This window comes from Bos indicus x Bos taurus, chromosome 27 (genome assembly GCF_003369695.1).
Source record: "Bos indicus x Bos taurus breed Angus x Brahman F1 hybrid chromosome 27, Bos_hybrid_MaternalHap_v2.0, whole genome shotgun sequence".
Classification (NCBI taxonomy): Eukaryota; Metazoa; Chordata; class Mammalia; order Artiodactyla; family Bovidae; genus Bos; species Bos indicus x Bos taurus.
Genome location: NC_040102.1, coordinates 15,924,675 through 15,945,085, shown reverse-complemented (window position 1 = coordinate 15,945,085; position 20,411 = coordinate 15,924,675). Strand labels below are relative to the sequence as shown.

Sequence of the window (20,411 nt, the reverse complement as noted above, 5' to 3'; positions counted from 1 at the left end):
AGGGGAGGCCAGTCCTCAAGGAGCCTACACTCTAGTAGAAAAATGACAGCAAACAGCAGCAACAATACATCAAACACTCTTCCACAGCAGGTGCTTGACCAACTGGTTTTCCCACAGTCTCACATCATCCTCTCAAAAGGCTCCCCAAAAGGTAGGGAATATTGTTTGTGTTTTACAGATAAAGCAAATCAAGGCTCAGACTAAGTAACTTGCTAAAAGTGACAGGGCTTGCTAAGTCTGATTCCAAACCTTGAATCTTTTTTCCAGCCATGTACTTATTGCTATAATAGGGGTACTTATACTTCAATTATGGAGAAGGCAATGGCACCCCACTCCAGTACTCTTTCCTGGCAAATCCCACGGACGAAGGAGCCTGGTGGGCTGCAGTCCATGGGGTTGCTAAGAGTTGGACACGACTGAGTGACTTCACTTTGACTTTTCACTTTCATGCTTTGGAGGAGGAAATGGCAACCCACACCAGTGTTCTTGCCTGGAGAATCCCAGGGCTGGGGGAGCCTGGTGGGCTGCCATCTATGGGGTCACACAGAGTCAGACACAACTGAAGCAACTTAGCAGCAGCAGCAGCAGCAGCATCCTTCAATTAATCACTTATCAAAATTGTAGTCAATGGATATAATTAGTGTGCATTTGTTTTTAGCAAAGACGGATAGAATTATAACTCTGTTCCTCCCACTTGCTAAGGGAATGACAGACTCTTAAAGGGACTTAGAAAGTCCACTCTTTTTTTTAATTTTGCTTCTTCTGGTTTATTCCTTTTAATGGTAATAAATTTCCTCATCAACCTGTTACTCACCAAATAAGATGATGATAATGCTGTTGCTTTAAGGGGAAAATATCAATCATAGAGAAAGTCATTATCAAAGTCATTAGCAAAGATTGGGAATTTTCTTAATCCATCTGTTTGACAATTTCATGAATTCTTATTTAAAATTAAAAAATTTTTAAAGCCCCATAAAAGTCTGAATGTGAGCTCTCTGAAATGAATTATAAGGAAATTAAACTCAGAATCTCAGTGTGTCCTATCCATTTCATTTTCCCCCATTCGCAAACTAAAAGAACACGTTTGCAAAGATCAATTACTACATTGACAAATAATTTTTTTCTACCTGACTTTTAAAATAATTGATGATTACTTTGTGCCAGGTATGGCTTTTTGTGCAGTATCTTCTGCTGCTGCTGCTGCTAAGTCGCTTCAGTCGTGTCCAACTCTGTGCTACCCCATAGACAGCAGCCCACCAGGCTCCCCCGGCCCTGGGATTCTCCAGGCAAGAACACTGGAGTGGGTTGCCATTTCCTCCTCCAATGCATGAAAGTGTAAAGTGAAAGTGAAGTCGTTCAGTTGTGTCCGACTCGTAGGGAGCCCATGGACTGCAGCCCACCAGGCTCCTTCGCCCATGGGATTTTCCAGGCAAGAGTACTGGAGTGGGGTGCCATTGCCTTCTCCGAGTATCTTCTTCTATCCCCTTAATAATGCTCTATGGTAATTAAGTGGGCTTCCCAGGTGGCACCAGAGGTAAAGAATCTGCTTGCCAATGAAGGAGATGTAAGAGCTGTAGGTTCCACGACTGAGTCGGGAAGATCCCTGGAGAAGGAAATGGCAACCCACTCTAAAATTCTTGCCTGGAAAATTCCATGGGTAGAGGAGCCTGGTGGGCTACAGTCCATGAGGCCACAAAGAGTAAGATACAACTGAGCGACTTGTCAGCTGAGGGAACTGAGACTCAGAGATCATGCCCAAACCAAGGAGCAAATAAGGGGCAGAACCAGAAAGTTAATTAAGGACTATTTATCCTCAAAGCGTGTGTTTTTAACTGTGTGTGTGTCATGCATTATTGAGACAATGATCATATCAAGAGCAGCAACCAACACTTATGCCTACTGTATGCAAGGTATTGTCTTAAGACCTTTGCGTATACTAACTCATTCAATCTTCATACCAATCAGATGCGTTAAGTGCTGCAATAATTCTTACTTTCTTCACACAAGAAAGAACTGTAGCTCAAGGAGATTTGGTAACCATGCTACTTGAAGGCAGTGGTGTCAGATTCACTGGTGGCAGACAGCCTCCAGACCCTTCCTGTCGAACATCAAGCTCCTCACCAATATAGACAGAAAGACAAAATGGTTATATGTGACTGATGGTTACAAAATGGAATGTATTATACTTTATATTCATTTCTCCAATGTACGGTACAACCAGAAGCCATGAGATAAGAATGCTTAAAATAATTTCCACATTGTATGTGTATCTTTAGTTTTATTTGAAACTGAAAAAATTATTGGCTTCCTAATCCAACATGCTTTTGCCTCAGTTATGACTGAGAGCATTTACCATTTTAAGAAATCCTAAATAGAAAATTTTAAGATCTTTTAGTACTCAAATACATCCCTCACCATCTTCTCAAAATCACTTTTTTTTTGTACCAAGGACAAATTCCATCATTCAGTTTAGCTTTTGAAACCTTGGTAAACTACACTGCAGTGACCCTGCTCAAAGTTTTCTGAACAATGCTCTGGCAATGTCCACTGAGAACAGGGTAAACAATGGGTTCCTGTTTTCTATTTCCTGCAGACTATTATGATGTTCTTATTCCTCTTGATATCACTGATCACTAATTGTTAGTTTTAGGGGGAAAAAAAAAAAGAGCCAACTACTTGATTATATTTCTTTAAAGCCGAAAAGGTTCAAATGCTGCAGCTCCTTGGGCTTCAAACATATCCACTCTGTTTTTCACGGCAATTTTCAGTCCATTAGAAAATGATAATGGGCTTTAGACTGAACACAGCAACTCACAAGAGATGAGGGCTAACTGTTGATGCCAGAAGTACTTTCAGAACTTCTGAAACTATTTTGTACGTGATTATCTTTATTATTTTTTTATTGGAACATACTCGCTGTACAATATTGTTAGCTTCTGCTGCACGGCAGCACGCATCAGCTATATGTCTACATATATGCCCTGCCTCTGGGGCCTCCCTCCCACCCGACCCCATCCCACCCCTAGAGTTCATCACGGAGCACCCAGCTGAGCTCCCCTTGCTAAACAGCAGCTTCCCACTGGCTGTATATCTTACATATGGTAGTATATATGTATCAATGCTACTCTCTCAATTCATTCCACCCTCTCCTTGCCCCTCTGCGTCCACCATTCCCCACGTCTGCGTCTCTATTCCTGCCCTACACATAGGTTCATCGGTACCATTTTCCTAGATTCCGTGTACACGTGTTAATAGACGATATTTGGTTTTCACTTTCTGAGTTAACTGCGCTCTGTATGACAAGCTCTAGGTTCATTATGATATCTTCATAGCCAGCTTAATAGTCTCCGGCTATCTTTCAGCCAGCCTGAGCTGAGAAACTCGTTCTTGGATGATTGTGTCGGTATGCCTCTTCGTTTCCAGTGATCAGATTAACCAAGTGAGGGGCTGGTTTCCCCAAAACAACAAGGAGCCCGGGTGGGTTCAAGGCTGCCTCAGCAGGTGCTTCCCAGAAGGGCATCTGCATTTCCATCAGCTCAGAGGAGCAGTGCCAGGTGATGGGGTGAAAGGTAGAGGACCCTCTCCTCAGGAGGTTCTGTGTTAGCATCGCCCCCGTGAGACGTCTTGCCTGTAGCTTATCAGCCTGAATAAACCACCAGGGAATCCTAGAAGATAAGTTTTTAAATAGACCTGTGACCAGGAATTTGTAGCAGCGTTGAAAGCAAAGATGGATCCTCCATAGGTAGGAAGGTGCGTCTGCCATGACTGTGTTACAGTATTTATTTCTTTTCGAGCCATGAGTCTGGATATAGTGAGTGACTTGATTGTAAAATGAAATGTGTCAGAGAGAAACTTCATTTGAAAGTGACCCTTAAAGAAACCCTGGCTGAGAAAAAGAGGAAACTCACGAGAAGGTGAAAATGCATGCATTTACTTTGGCTCAGACGTCCATTTCCCTCCCCTCTACCTAAGCACACACTACCCACAGACAGGACAGACCGTCCAGCACTTTCCTCTGGAGACCAGGCCAGTCCTGGCTCAGCCCAGAGTCTAAACAATGATTTCCCCCCTGTTTTTGGTAAAACTGAGCTATCATTACTCATTTCTTGACACATGCCTCTCCCATACCATCTCATTTCTTGTGTTTCCTTTGTTAACAAGACTATTGTTGCTGTTTTTAGGAGGCTGACCTTGCTGGTTAGACCGTTCCCACCCAATCGTGTCTATATCTGGCACATGGACAAATGAGCGTATCTGTAGGCACTGAGGTAAACAGATGAGGTTGCTAACAGCCAGAGGTGACTGGCCCCAAAGCTCCAGGTGCCTTGGGTGTCACCTAGTGAGGTGACAACTGAAGGGATCAATATTGCAGCAACATCCGTAACCTACCTGGGACACACCAACAGGCCACTCGAAGAGGTAGGAAGGTCTGGATTGCAGGGCAGATAACACAGAAAATATTAACATGTCAGTATCTAAAAGCTCCCATTTCTAACCCACATTCATTTTAGGAAAATATTTTTCTTATGCACTTGATATAACAAATCTATACAGCTCCTTCTAACCCTTGAATGTGGGTCCACTCTTCCTTATTATTCTTCACTCATATTTCATCTCTGTGGGTTTCAAGGACATTTTTCTAACATTTTGTGTATTATTTATGTATGCCTGTCCTTGCAAAATTAACTTTTGTGGTCATAGTAACGATGGAAATATGCCATAGATGGTTGGGTTAATTAGTTTGTTTTTTGAATGCCTCAGAAAAGATATTTTTCATGCTCTGCCGTGATGATTTCAAAGTGTCTTACACGTGTACAAAAAGCATGTACATATGTACAAAATAGTACATCTTCAAACATCCTTAGGCTGTAACCAGTGTCCTTGCCCAGGGTAGAAGAAAGTGTCTCACAGCCTCTTCCCAGGCAACAGAGCAAAGACCAGCCCCCAGTCTCCAACTCAGCTCTGAATTCCAGGCCACACAAAGCTCCCTTTCCTCTCCTTTGCCAGAGAACAAGATCACAAATCTCCCAGTTTTTCGATGGCCAGTAATTCCTGGTGTGTTTATAACTAATGCACTATATGGACATGACAAAGGGTTTCATGCCACTAGAATGACAATGGCCTGAGCAGGCAGTGCTGTGGGCGAGATACTTCATTTGTTTGTCTGCTCATCAAGTATCTATAAAAAGCATCAGGTACGGCTTGCAGGAAGCCACGTGGTATAACTGTCTGCTGCTGCTGCTAAGTCGCTTCAGTCGTGTCCGACTCTGTGCGACCCCATAGACGGCAGCCCACCAGGCTCCCCCGTCCCTGGGATTCTCCAGACAAGAACACTGGAGTGGGCTGCCATTTCCTTCTCCAATGCATGAAAGGGAAAAGTGAAAGTGAAGTCGCTCCATCGTGTCTGGCTCCCGGCGACCCCATGGACTGCAGCCCACCAGGCTCCTCCGTCCATGGGATTTTCCAGGCAAGAGTACTCGAGTGGGGTGCCATTGCCGTCTAGTAATACACAAATACGTCATTCTCTCAGTAACCCTAATCAAAAGAAATTGTGATCAGAGATCCCAGTTGAGTGATTAATACACCCTAATGGAGTATTACATGATTTTTAAAAAGATCTGGAGAGATGATGCAAGAATGCAGGTATCGATTTATTTCAAGCCTATTTTAGAAGATAAATGCAAGTTATTAAGATAATAGATTATATCCCGAGGAGGAAAACAAGTGCTGATTCTTTAAAAACTTTTTAAATCAAATATGTAACCAAAAAGCAATACCGTTTAGAGAATCCTCTTGGTTGGAAACAGCTGCTTAATCAAAATACAGAGTTTTTGCTTTTTAGAAGATAAGATACTTTCATAAGCTCTCATTTATATATAACAAAAATACCATCGTGTGTTGCTTAATGCCTTGAGCAGAACTTACTGAATTGCTTCTTTATTCAACAAATGCACACTGAGCCCTCCCTCAGTGCCAGGCACAAATATAACACACCTGTCAGGGGTTCGATGGGAATCAGAGGAGAAATCCATGAATCGATCACTCAAACAAAGGCAACGTTTGATGTTGGAAGGAACGTGAGGAACACGATTCTTTAAGAGTTAAAAACAAAAATGCCTGACCTTGGCTAGAGCAGGGAAACCCTTCCTGAGGAAAAGGCGCTTGAGCTGACAGCCGAAGGGTGCCTGGCATCCATGTCAAGCAGGGCAGGCGGCAGGGAGAGGGAATGAAGCACACACACAGGCCCCGACGGTGGTCCAACCCAGAAACTGAGGGGAGGCCAGAGAAACTGGAAGAAAGGGAGCTAGAGAAGGGAGGGAGATGTGCATGGGGATGAGAAGAAGCAGATCGCACAGAGCCTTAAATAGGCCCCTTTGAAGGCTTATCTTGATTTTTCTACCATATGTAGCAACTGTTGCATATGCTCAATTTCAATGGAATATAAATATCGAGATCTAAGTCATAGTTATATAAAACAGCAGAGGCACTTGCTAAATACACATGGAGTTCAGACAGTCAGTTTAAAAACAATAAGGTTTTCACTAGAAAGTGAGTTGTAACAAAGGTTTTAAGAAGTTATTTCTATAGAATCTCTAGCATCTGATAGATAGAATCTCTAGTCTGAATTGTTCATTCAGACACTCACCTTATTTGGTAAAATCCAGTCCCAGATTGGATAATGGCAAATGGGATGGCAAGTCACATTTCGTTTCATGTCAGTAAACCAGGAAGCAGAAATAAGTGACATATGATCTGACAACTTTAATGGACAGCTTCAGTCCATTTGTGAAGCTGTGATAGTTTAACTGGAAACCATTGTGATGAAAATTCCTTCGTTCATTTTTATTAACATGTCGATCTTTTCCCCCAAACAAATCAATTAAAGGGTAATTTACTGGAACTATGGTGAACGGCTTCATCAACTGGAACCATATAAATATAATTGGAATATTCTTAAACAAAATGAAACTTTTTTTTTAAGTGTAAAGTTATTACTACTAGTCCACAGAGTTTTAATATTTTGATTGGTTGGTCTAACAAAGAACCTAGCCAACTTTCCTCCTTGTAGGCTTTTTTAAAGTACTGTACATATTTGCAATCACATTGTGCATAGATTCCTATTGAGTAATTTTCTCCTGTCAGGCCACAACAATGAACTGCAGATTCCTTGTTTGTAATGTAAATGATTGAATACATTTTGTTAATATGTTTTTATTCCTATGTTTTGCTATTAAAAATTTTATAACATTTCCAAGACAAAAAAAAATAATAAAATAAAATAATTATGCCTGCAGATGTAGATCATGGGGGTGAGCGGGAATGGCCAAATGTGATCTCTTATCAGTCTAAGCAAACGTCCAGATGTTCGAGTTAGGAACGGGGTTTACATAGCTCAGTGTTTCTGCCTCCATTTTAGGGTATCCTCTCAGAGGACTTGTATGACTGGTCTGAAACCACTCAACCCATGGGCTTGGGTTTCCCCACTTGGTACATTTATTCACTGTTCAACACACTGAACTTCTTGGAGACGACCCTGTTGACACCGAGTGTGTGATGCTTCTAAGCATCACTAGTTTCGTCGCACACACACGTGGTTCACTATGTTTCATATGGTTGAAGCAGACAAGTGTAAAAGATGTCAGTACACTTAACTGAGCCTTCATTTTGCATCCAGCATGCGTGCTTTGGGGGTCCGCCCCTTCCTTTCATCAGCGTTATCTGATTTCTATCATTTCTATAGGATCAGAATCTGACTGCCTTTTCAGTACATCTTTGAAACTCATGCCAGTGTTTCAGGCAGACCTGCTGCCTCTCCCTAAGTACTAAAATATCTAAGAGAATGACGCATTGTTCTCCTGGAAAATTAGACAATGCTACCCAACTGACATGACCATGAAAGCCTTCAAACATTTATAGTGCAACTCACTTTTCAAAGGACTTCGGGGGGTGGGGGCGGGGGGAGAATGTGTAACCTAGAAAACAATATTCATGGGAAAACTACATTCACTTCCTTCCTTACTGAGATCCTCTCAAATCATAGGAAGCGATGAGGAATCAAATGAGAATTTGGAGTTCTCTTGGGGAAAAAAATTTAAACAACTCTCAAAGAAGCCCTCACAACGCATGTATTGAAGAAACCATGCACATAAAAGTCCCTAGAAATCATCATGGTATCTGAAAACAAACTACCATGTTTGGCCATAAAAGAAACCTGCACAGTTACGTTTTAATTATTTAACCAATAACAGTAATAGCATTTGCAACATGCCAGACTTTTCTACATTCCTTTGAAATGACAACTCTTCTAATCCTCACAACAGCCTACTGAGATAAGTCCTATTTAAAGAAGAGGAAACAGAGGCACAGGGAAGTGAAGTAACTGGCCCAAGGTCACACCAAAGTGGATTCAAACAGACACACTGTCCCAGACTCTCTGCTCTTAAGCATTACACACTTTTTTAAGTTTTCTGAAACAATCAACCAACCAGTAAGACCTAAAGCTACAGATGATCGCTGCATACAGAACTGGGAGTTTTAAACATGACTGGTGTGGGTCCACATTTTCTCTTATAATGAGGATTTCATTTTTAGGAAGCCCTTTGAGCCCACGAGGCTTTGGTGCCACCTGAAAAGGTGAGAAGGCATTTGGCAAACTGGTGAAAGCATTCAAAATAACGTGTTCACTTACTTAACGGTGGGGCAGAGGACAGCGGAAGCCTCTCTTCTCCAAAATGCCAATCTCTTGTGCTTCGAACAGTTGGAGGGTTACCTGAGTTAATAAGATCCTTCCTTGAGACATAAATACCTTCTAGGTTTGTTCTACATCAACTGTGCCTTAGTTACAGCTTCGATTAGACCAATACTTAGCTGAAAACAGTCTCAGTATTTCTTGTGTGCTATGGAGGGAGAAAAAGAAGTGAAACGCTAAACTGACTTTCAACATTTCCGTCCATTTCTCCCGTTCCCTCTTCATCTCTGAAAGATTATTCCTGCTCTAGCCTCTGAAACCAAGCCCGTCCTTCTGGAGAGTTTAAGAATCTCAGTGAACATGGTGGCCAGGGCACCAGGCAATTAGGTTCTTATCTTTTTCTTCAGAGCCTGCATTGCTGCCCGGAATCTTGCGAAATGTCCTGATTCCTCCAAACATTAGATATTGATCTGTGGACCACTCTTTTAAGTAGCAAGGATCAAGAGCAGTGGTTCTCAAAGTATGGTCAAGAATCACCTGGGGACTTGTAGCGATCAAAATTTCAGGCCCCTCCTCAGACATACTAAGTCAGAAACTAGGGCTAGGACCCAAGAATGTGTCTTTGGATGAGCCTTCCAGGTAACTCTGATGCTTACTACAGTTTGAGAACCACTGGCCTAGATGGCACTGCCTGATAAAATGATAATACAAGTCACATTTATAATATAAAAGGCTTTGGCATTTTAAAAAATAAAAAGAGGTAAAATTAATTTTAACAAAACATTTAACATAATATGTCTGCAATACTATTTCAACATATGATCAAGATTTTTAAAAAATTCTGCTTACAATCTGTTTTTCATACTTAAAGTCTGGTATATATTTTACACGTACATGACATCTCAGTTCTGACAAACCACATGTGGCTCAACAGCCACATGTATCCACCACATTAGATAGACAGGCTCTAGACTTAAATAAAATCAGTCCTGAATATTCATTGGAAAGACTGATATTGAAGCTGAAGCTCCAATACTTTGGCCATCTGATGAGAAGAGCTGGCTCATTAGAAAAGACCCTGATGCTGGGAAAGACTGAGGGCAGGAGAAGGGGACGACAGAGGATGAGATGATTAGATAGCATCACCAACTCAATGGACGTGAATTTGAGCAGACTGTGGGAGTCATGAAGAACAGAGGAGCCTGGAGTGCTGCAGACCATGGGGTTGCAAAGTGTTGGACATGATTTAGCGACTCAACAGCAACAACAACAAGTGATAATGTCATTAACTTTTATGCTTTCTGTGTATCAGGCATTACTTAGTTAAGCATTTTATGTGCATAATCATATAAACCCAACCACAACTCTATGGATTGGCATTGTTATTACCCCCATCTTATACAGAAGAAGAGTTACGCCAAACGCCTATTTAATGTTTCATCAATATAAGAAGCCCACTCTAATATAAGCATTTCCAAATGATTTTAAATCAATTTTTTGGTAAAAAACACAAAGGAAAAAAATAGAGAAATAAAACCATTAACAGTACAGTTGATATAACTGTTACGTTATTAATAACTTACAAAGACATAGTAGTTGGGTAAGTACTCTAACCTTTAAAAATAGGCCTCAATTTGCACTCTTCTGTGATGCCAAATCTGTTGAAAAGTACCTATAGACAGGCTGTCTGGACAGTCAAGATCTTTGGGGAACAAAGGAGTCCTGGGTGAGTTACTTGGCAGGGTAGGACTCATCCTAAATGGAACAGGGAGCTGGGTCATAACCTGTTCATTCAAGTGCAGATTGATATAAAATGACTCTAAAAATAGTTCAACGTGAAGCAATGAACTTCTCTTAGTATTGGTGTGAAAAGCACCCAGTTTGTAATTTAAAAATAATAGTTGACTTAGTACTCAAATAGTTAATCTTTATCTGTTCCCTTAACTTCGACGGTTTCTCAAGGAAGGTCCATTTTCAAATGTATTTTCCACATGTATACCTGTGGCGGATTCATTTTGATATTTGGCAAAACTAATACAATTATGTAAAGTTTAAAAATAAAATAAAATTAAAAAAAAAACTACTATAAGGAGAAAAAGGAAAAGCAGTTAAAAAGTTTAGTTCCTGTTACATGGCATAGTGATTGATATTTCTATACATTTCAAAACGATCACTACAGTAAGTCTAGTCACCATCTGTCACCATACAAAGACATTACATAATTATGGACTATATAAAATCCCCACACTGTCCATTTCACACCTTGTGACTCAATTTATTTTGCAACTGGAAGTTCATACCTCAATCTGCCTCACCTACTTCTTTCCTCCGTATTTTCTCTAATCAGTTACAAGGAAAGAACTGAATTTGATGTGAGCCTCTGGTAGCCAGCCTTCATAATATTAACTATAAAATATATCAGGTGGTTTTTATAATGGACTAAGATCAGGGAATCTTCTTTCATCTCTCAGCAGTACTTCCTGACTGCATAAGTGTTTTCTTTGTTACAAAGAATAGGGAGTTCAGAGGTTTTAGGGATTTCATCTAGAACAGAGGCTTTTATACAAATACTTAAGTGTTTCCTTGGTAGGAAGTAACTAATTTTCCTTTTTCGGGATGTTGCAAAAAGCCTAATGAAGCAATGGAAGCCAGGAGTCCGTCTGATGACGCATATATTCCCTGGGTCAGAGTAAGAGATCGCCACATCTCCAGTTGCCATGGTTTAAATAGCCTGTGGAAAAGAAGCTGTAAACGTCTGTAACAAATTCTGTCCTTACTCTCGCTGCGTTTGTGTGCTGTAAACCTTTCAAGGCAAAGAAATTAATTTTGTCCACTATTGTATTCTCAGAGTGCTTGGCATATCAGAAGTTCTTGCCACAAAAATGTTTGTTGAATGAATGAATACAATTTCCAGATCTTAATTCATCATTCTACAAACGAAAGCTCAGAGTTTGCCAGTCATTGCTGGTGACCCAGTCTGAAGAATTTCTTCACTGGCCTTTGGAGTGGGGAGAGAGCAGGGGATGGGTGCCTGTCTGCATCTTGTCACTGAATGGCCCCCAATCTCTGCCAAGAGATAAGAAATGTCAACAGCTTAACCCAGTAGCTTTCAAAAATAGCATGGTTGATGAGACTGGAAATGTGGGTGTGGGCTAGAAATAAATCATTTGTCTTCAGTCTTAAGGAGGATAGGCTGACAACAGTTATTCCTCCCAGAGAGAAATCTAAAATATTTTTTAAGACTCATATAATCCGGCCAGGAACTATCAGAAGAAAAGTCTTTCCTCTCAATACGGCATAAATAGAACATCTGATTTTCGACGAATCAGGTGAATCGTTTTGAAAACGCAAGGATTATGGCAAAGTACTATGTTTCTTTAAGATTCCAGTTAAGTTTTTGTTGTTGTTGTTACTGTGTGCTTTACTTTCAATCATGCTGGCAGTTTTCCTCAAAATATAACTGAATATTTGCACAGTGAAGCAAGTTGTTGTGGGTTTCCTGGTTTGTGTCCCTGCCCCCCACGCCCCACCCCCCCGATGTGTGGGGGGGGCGGGATGTGGCGATCCAGGCAAGGTTTTTTCATCCCTTGCAGACAACCCCGGCTGCTGTTAAATGCTGAAAATAGCTCAAATGCTCTCAGAACAGTAGCACCACCCAGCAGCTGAGATTCTTTCCCTCTCTCACTTGCCTTCTCTCTTGCCCCCCCACCTTTTTTTTTTTTTTTCCAGACACTTTGATTGGACTTAATCTTAAACCTCTGGAGTTCAAGACCTTTTAAAAAGGGCTAAATAAACAACCTCCACATGTAAAAGGCCACTGACTCCTACTTCCTCTCTTCAGATCAACTGTTGAACCTGGCTGCCTGTAGGTAAGATTTTTTTTTTTTAATTCTGGAATTATTTTGTTGGTTTATGACATGGACTCAATGTTTTTTAAATAACTTGTCAATGGTGAAAATAAGCAGGGGGATGGGGGTGGGAGACGGTGCTGGGGGTGCTGAACGCCCTCCAGGTAGATACGGAGTTCCAGAGTCCAGCAGCAGCCTGTGTGCGTTTCTGCGGCTGCAGCTTTAAACAGTGCTGAACGCGCTCTGTACAATGCTGACCTGCAGAACAGACCTGTCTGTGACTGAGCCAGAGCCGCGGCAGAACGCTAATTAAGCCTCCTTGCCAGGGTCGTCCCAGAGCCTTTCAGACACCCTCATTTTCTTGTTTAGACGGGGTTTACTTATTTTTAACTTTCTAAGGGCATTTTTTTTTTAAGGGAAAAGATGCAACTACCTGAGTAAAGGAGCTAGATTAGTGATTTATTCTTTAAGGACAATGAGACGGCTTTATCTTATTAACCTTCTTTCACCACTGTTTTGTTCATTGCTACTGTGGAATTAGAACCATTTTTTGTTTGCTTTTGTATTGCACCATTGTACCACAATTCAGTGACTCAGTTTTGAGGTTTCCTTACCTAGCTGATGGTCTTTGGCTAGCAGGTTTCTTTCTCTACTTCGACAATATAATAGTTTGGAGGGTTTTCTGTGCTTTTCCCCCTCCCCCACCTTACGCTTGGTCTTGACATTTTGCAAAGCACTTTGATCTGTGGACTTTAACTTCAAACATGGCATTTACTTTGATTGTGGGTATTTACTATGTTCAGTAAAAAGTCTTCTTTTTTGTTTAAGGCTTTTATATCATTTTCATGGAATAATGTATTGGGTTTTGGTTTTCTCTCACTGATATGTGTTAGGTTTTATTAGTACAGGGACCCCCCTCCCCTCAGCAGAAAAGCAAAGACTATCCTATGGCAGGTTTCTCTGACCATCACAGAGTTTATGACAGCTTTCTGCTCCACTCAGCAGATGTCTAAAATCAAGCAGGAAATAATGGTGCACAGACCAGACTATCAACCCCTCATGTAAGTGCCTCTAAATTGCCATATGCCTTGGGGCCTTACTGTTGCTTTTTAACATGGACACTGAAATCCTTGGAATTTAGAGATTCTTATTTCCAAAGAAGTTTATTGGTATCTCACCATATGTCGAAAGAAAGCATGCATTTTAAACACACATCTTCCGGTTAATTTTTTTTTCAAAAAGAAGAAAAAAAATTTTTAAAGAAATAAAAGAATATTTTAAAAAGGAAAACTAGAAAAAAAGGAAAGGAGAAAAAAAATTCTCTGTAGCCAGAAATCTGTTATGCTAGTGAAACTTCTGCTGAATGAGGGATAAGGAATGAAAAAAATGTATTTCCTAAAATAGGCAGAGTATAGCACTTTCTAGCCATTCAGTCAACTTTTAGATGTTCTCTTTGTTTTAGAGAAAATTCGTGGGTATATCACATTTGTCTGTCACTCTTTTCTTCTCTACTGCAAACAAGGGTATTTTCAAAGTCCTCAGCCAGATACTGAGTTTGTCGTCTCCTGGCCATCTGGCCTTGCGTCCTGGTGAAGGTGAACAGTAGGACGAGCCTAAGCCTGTCGGAGAGTAAGTGCCAGGCAGGGGCCCTGGCTCCTCAGAGCTGATACAGGACACACCCTGTGCTCTGCATCGTGCTGACAAGGAAGGAAGCCAGTGGCCACGGGACTCAGGTTCAGAGGGTGGAGCTAGGGAGTAAGTTATGGGAGATGTCACTCTGGATTAGAAGCAGATGCAATATGATCTCTAGAACTGGGACTGACATTGTAGGAAAACCTAGAGCTATTCAGTCTAATTTTTTTTTTTTTTAATTTCCCAAAGCTGGACATTTAATTACTAACTTTCTCTCTTCAGATCTACATTATAAGAGCTTTTGAATCATCTCATTTCTGTGATGTGTGTATAGTCAAAACTTGAAATCCTCTGGTCATTTTGAGCATATCCTTCACTACCTTTGGTGGGGGTCTAGAATACTCATCCCTTTAATACTAGGCATTCTTGATTTGGCATTGCTGAGGAGAAATGTGCTGCTAAAAAGGCAATGCTAGTTAAATGGCAACCCACTCCAGTGTTCTTGCCTGGAGAATCCCAGGGACGGGGGAGCCTGGTGGGCTGTCGTCTATGGGGTTACACAGAGTCGGACACGACTGAAGCGACTTAGCAGCAGCAGCAGCAGCAGTTCAGTTGCAGAATCCAATGGCCGAAATGTGTTTGGAATGTGACAGAGGCCATTCCATTCTTGAGCAAGCCATTTTTTTCCTGTTCTGTTGGGTTTTTTTTGTTTTCTTTTGCCTCTTAATTTTACTTTGAAACTTTGGCTTGTTTGAATGTGAAACTCAAGGAGAAAGGTAGCCAAAACCACTGAGTTTCACACAGGTTCCACATGAAAGAAGTATTCTATCCAGCCTTGCTCGAAACTTGGCCCAAGTTTTGCCAAAAGTTTCATGAATGTCACTGAGCCTGGATTTGAAACCTAATCCCAAGTCAAGTGACTTCTGGTGACTTTGAGGCTGTCCTGTAGAAGTATAGAATCTGTCAAACAAGGGCACCCCTTATTTTCACATCTCTGACTATAATTTCATGTATACACACATTTTTGCAATAAACTTCCATTTGTTCTGTGATACTGTAAAGCCAGGTTCAATCCTAACGTGAATTTTTATCTCTGGGGTATTGAAGCAATTGGCAAATAGAAGTCTGCATTTTTAAATTCCAACACAGTCTGAAACAAGTGGTGTGAACATGTTGGTATAATTCAGCTAAAGGAAGTCAGTCCCAGGAGAGTCATGGAGTGGCTTTCTTTGCTTAAATATACTTCTGTGCTCATGTGGAACAAACAGTAACATTTTGTCCAGGTCTATCTGCTTGACAGTATGCCTTTTGTTCGTTCTCCAAAGGTGGTGTCAAATATATTGGTGGAAAAATAATAAACTTACAGATTTTTTTTTTTTTTTGGCCTGCTCAACTGACACACTCCTAGGGAACATTGTAAGCATTGAAAAGTAACATTACTTGTAATGTATACTGAGGGTAAAGGAATCCTCAGCAGTCAATTTTCTTCAGAAAAGCTTGACCTCCAGCTGTTGTGTGACAGTCAAATGGGTTGCGTTGTGAAGCAGTGTGTGTTTTGAGTGGCTGGAAGGAAGATGGGATTTGTAAACTTCCTTCAGCAAATGTTACATTTACACGAAAAATAACTGAGAAGAAGGGGACAAAGATGAGAGCAGAGCACTGGAAGTAAGAGGAGACCATCTGGTGCAGAGGGTGAGGAATCAGGACTGTTCAACATGACTTCTTTAACTCGACTTTGTCCTAGAAACTAAAACTCTACCTGCAAAATACCCACACCTGTAATTTTATTTAATACTCAGGATTATCAGAGATAATAGACTGTGTTTTTATTTCACCCCATGAATAGATGTTTCATGTTCAATAACTGGTTTCCTGGATCATCTGTCTTAAGGTAGGGTGGCATTCCTATTAATATGGGGTTGGTCATGCAGGCAGTGTGTTCCCAGTGTACAGGTGAGGACACTGATCCCCAGCATTGCCACGGTATCTATTTTACATCCCTAGAAAATAGCCAATGGCAGGTTGGCTCTCATATCAAGAGTTTTCAAAGTGTACCATTCCATCTCATTGCATAATACAAAGCTATAAAACAAGTTAAAAATAGTAGCCAAAGGATAATAAGAAAATGGTTAGTCCAAGCTACGAGAGCGCTATTTGGAATCATAACAATTTCTGAGTTTCTATACTTCACTGAGAAATAATAATCAAATAATTAAATAATCAAATAATCAAAAGTGGGATGAAGGTTACAGAGAAAGACAAGCATGGGCCAGTGGTATCATGAACCAAAAGTTATGACTTGGTGATCAAAACAAGATGCAGGTCAGTGAAAAGAATCATGTTAGTAATGTGATACAGCTTAAATAAAATAATGTACTTGCTACTGAAAGGTCAATCCAGTATTAGAAAAGATAGGACAGAAACACTAATCTCTTGTTTTGAAGATACATTTGGGCTTGAAAAAAGAAAGTGAATTTAGTTTAATGGAAAAACACATGTACAGCTTGTGTTATTAAAGCACTGTGTTTTGGTTACTTTGACCTGATACAAATCCTGGTCCAAGCACAACTTTGAATTGGTTTAATTCTAGTGGAGCCGTTGCTCTTGACATGCATTCAGCTCAGTGGTACTTCTCTTGTTCAATTTTGCAAACCTAAGAAATTTGGTTGGTTTCGAATTTAGCTGCAAGCAGTGTTCGACCTGACCATTTAAATATTTTAAAACCACATAACACTCAACTTTAGAACAAATTCCTAGTGTTAAAAATACCTAAGAATGTTGAAAAAGTTATGTATAGGTACACTGTCTGCAAATTTAATGAGCATACAACCAAATATAGTTAACAAATACAGTTTTGATCTGTAGATCAAAACTATTTTCTATTCCACATTTATGTGTTTTACTATGAAAGTATTCACTTAAAATTTTTTTATTATACTGGGATTAAAGATCATGGTTAAGGACAGAAAACTGGGAATTCTCTGTCAGTCCAGGGGTTAGGACTCAGCACTTTTACTCCTGAGGGCCTGGGCTCCCCACGGGTTCAACCTCTGAGTAGGGACCTAAGATCCCACAAGCCGCAGGGCATAGCCAAAATATTCTCTTAAAGAGAAAAGAAAAGAGAAGCATAGAAATCTATCCCCAAACAAATATGGCTGAGTAAATGTGCAGTTAGACTAGAAACCACATCCTCGTGGTACCAGCAAAGCCAAGTGTTTGAAGGTATTGTCTGGCATCTGGTTGACCTTCACGTAGACATCTGTGAATAGTCCAGAAAAGTGGGTCTGTACTGAAGGATTCAGCAGGGGAGTGTTGGAGATTAAGGAGGAAGTTTTGCACTAATTCAAGAAGGATGCTAAATGTCAAGCTAAGAGATCCACACCTCCTTCTGATGTAAGAAGTGGTCATTACCCCTGACTGTACAGGGCAGTAAAATGATAACTTTGGGAAGAAGTAAACAGCTTACAGAGTATCACTTCTTAGCGGTTGAGATTAAAAAAAAAATAAATTGCTTTGAATAAAAATCTTTGAAATATAAATTTTTTAGTATTTTTATTTAATTAAATACAATTTTAAATAAACTTATTCTGTTTATTTCTAAATGTTTTATAATTTGAAATATAAATTATTTTACTTATAAAATGTAAAAAATATTTTATAAATTATTTGCTACAAAACTCAACAATTTACTATTGATGTGGGCATAAAATTAAATCACTGAAATTTTCTTTTTATATCAAATATGACTTCATTCAAAGCAAAATAAAACCAAAAGTACATATAAACAAGTTCTAAACTTTATATTGGTATCACAAAAGACTGTGGCTTATGATGAGAAACTTTTAAAAACCAAGTAAAAGACTGAAAAACTGAGTGAAATGGTAAATTCGGTGACAGACAATTTTTTTGTAGAAAAAATAATGAAAGTTGACTTTGTAAAAAAAGAAAAAAACTTTTTTTAAGATGACTACTAGTTTTCAATATAAAATATATTTCATTTTAGTGTTCAAGCTACTTTACTTTAAAAATGGATGAATTTTATATTCCAAAATTAAAGTTGGTATTTGCACTTTGTCTCACATGGTGAGATCCATCACTTAATAGGCATAGTTTATGTAAAAACTTGCCTGGAAACAAAGTGATAATATTTATGCTAAGGTAAGAAAATTTGATTGCAGTGAGAGTTTTATCCTCTTTATAGTATTTTACCTATTTTGTATATTGAAATTAAACAAAAAGCATTGAGGTTAAAAATCACTTGTGCCTAAATCATGTACATCCTTTTCCTAATCAACATTCTGAATGACTATATAAAAGCATACAAAAATTACATGTAAAAACACTTGGCAGAAGACCAGTTTGCATTTTTCAATGAACATTATAGCTTCTTTCACTTAACACATGACATGCTTTTTAATTAAAGAATGATCTTACATATAAATCAAAAAGGAAGGAAATTGAGAGGTTACTAGTAAATGCAAATGGTGTTTTCAGATCAGATCAGATCAGATCAATCACTCAGTCGTGTCCAACTCTTTGCGACCCCATGAATCGCAGCATGCCAGGCCTCCCTGTCCATCTCCACCTCCCGGAGTTCACTCAGACTCACGTCCATCGAGTCAGTGATGCCATCCAGCCATCTCATCCTCTGTCGTCCCCTTTTCCTCCTGCCGCCAATCCCTCCCAGCATCAGAGTCTTTTCCAATGAGTCAACTCTTCGCATGAGGTGGCCAAAGTACTGGAGTTTCAGCTTTAGCATCATTCCTTCCAAAGAAATCCCAGGGCTGATCTCCTTCAGAATGGACTGGTTGGATCTCCTTGCAGTCCAAGGGACTCTCAAGAGTCTTCTCCAACACCACAGTTCAAAAGCATCAATTCTTTGGTGCTCAGCCTTCTTCACAGTCCAACTCTCACATCCATACATGACCACTGGAAAAACCATAGCCTTGACTAGACGAACCTTTGTTGGCAAAGTAATGTCTCTGCTTTTGAATATGCTGTCTAGGTTGGTCATAACTTTCCTTCCAAGGAGTAAGCGTCTTTTAATTTCATGGCTGCAGTCACCATCTGTAGTGATTTTGGAGCCCAGAAAAATAAAGTCTGACACTGTTTCCACTGTTTCCCCATCTATTTCCCATGAAGTGGTGGGACTGGATGCCATGATCTTCGTTTTCTGAATGTTGAGCTTTAAGCCAACTTTTTCACTCTCCACTTTCACTTTCATCAAGAGGCTTTTGAGTTCCTCTTCACTTTCTGCCATAAGGGTGGTGTCATCTGCATATCTGAGGTGATTGATATTTCTCCCGGCAATCTTGATTCCAGCTTGTGTTTCTTCCAGTCCAGCGTTTCTCATGATGTACTCTGCATATAAGTTAAATAAACAGGGTGACAATATACAGCCTTGATGGACTCATTTTCCTATTTGGAACCAGTCTGTTGTTCCATGTCCCATTCTAACTGTTGCTTCCTGACCTGCATACAAATTTCTCAAGAGGCAGATCAGGTGGTCTGGTATTCCCATCTCTTTCAGAATTTTCCACAGTTTATTGTGATCCACAGTCAAAGGCTTTGGCATAGTCAATAAAGCAGAAATAGATGTTTTTCTGGAACTCTCTTGCTTTTTCCATGATCCAGTGGATGTTGGCAATTTGATCTCTGGTTCCTCTGCCTTTTCTAAAACCAGCTTGAATATCAGGAAGTTCACGGTTCACATATTGCTGAAGCCTGGCTTGGAGAATTTTGAGCATTACTTTACTAGCATGTGAGATGAGTGCAATTGTGCGGTAGTTTGAGCATTCTTTGGCATTGCCTTTCTTTGGGATTGGAATGAAAACTGACCTTTTCCAGTCCTGTGGCCAATGCTGAGTTTTCCAAATTTGCTGGCATATTGAGTGCAGCACTTTCACAGTATCATCTTTCAGGATTTAGAATAGCTCAACTGGAATTCCATCACCTCCACTAACTTTGTTCATAGTGATGCTTTCTAAGGCCCACTTGACTTCACATTCCAGGATGTCTGGCTCTAGGTCAGTGATCACACCATCGTGATTATCTGGGTTGTGAAGATCTTTTTTGTACAGTTCTTCTGTGTATTCTTGCCATCTGTTCTTACTATCTTCTGCTTCTGTTAGGTCCATACCATTTCTGTCCTTTATTGAGCTCATCTTTGCATGAAATGTTTCTTTGGTATCTCTGATTTTCTTGAAGAGATCCCTAGTCTTTCCCATTCTGTTGTTTTCCTC

The 20,411-nt window shown here is 40.1% G+C and overlaps 1 protein-coding gene across 39 annotated transcripts in view; it reads left to right on the top strand.

Moving 5' to 3' along the window:
- Positions 1 to 20,411, top strand: part of SORBS2 (sorbin and SH3 domain containing 2) — a 326,123-nt gene that overhangs the window by 135,043 nt on the left and 170,669 nt on the right. For 34 of the 39 annotated variants that reach the window (XM_027529620.1, XM_027529616.1, XM_027529622.1 and 31 more), the window contains exon 2: positions 12,419 to 12,558. The gene's annotated coding sequence lies outside the window, so the exon portion shown is untranslated. The remainder of the gene's footprint in view (positions 1 to 12,418; positions 12,559 to 20,411) is intronic. The other 5 variants (XM_027529623.1, XM_027529629.1, XM_027529619.1 and 2 more) reach the window with 1 other exon arrangement.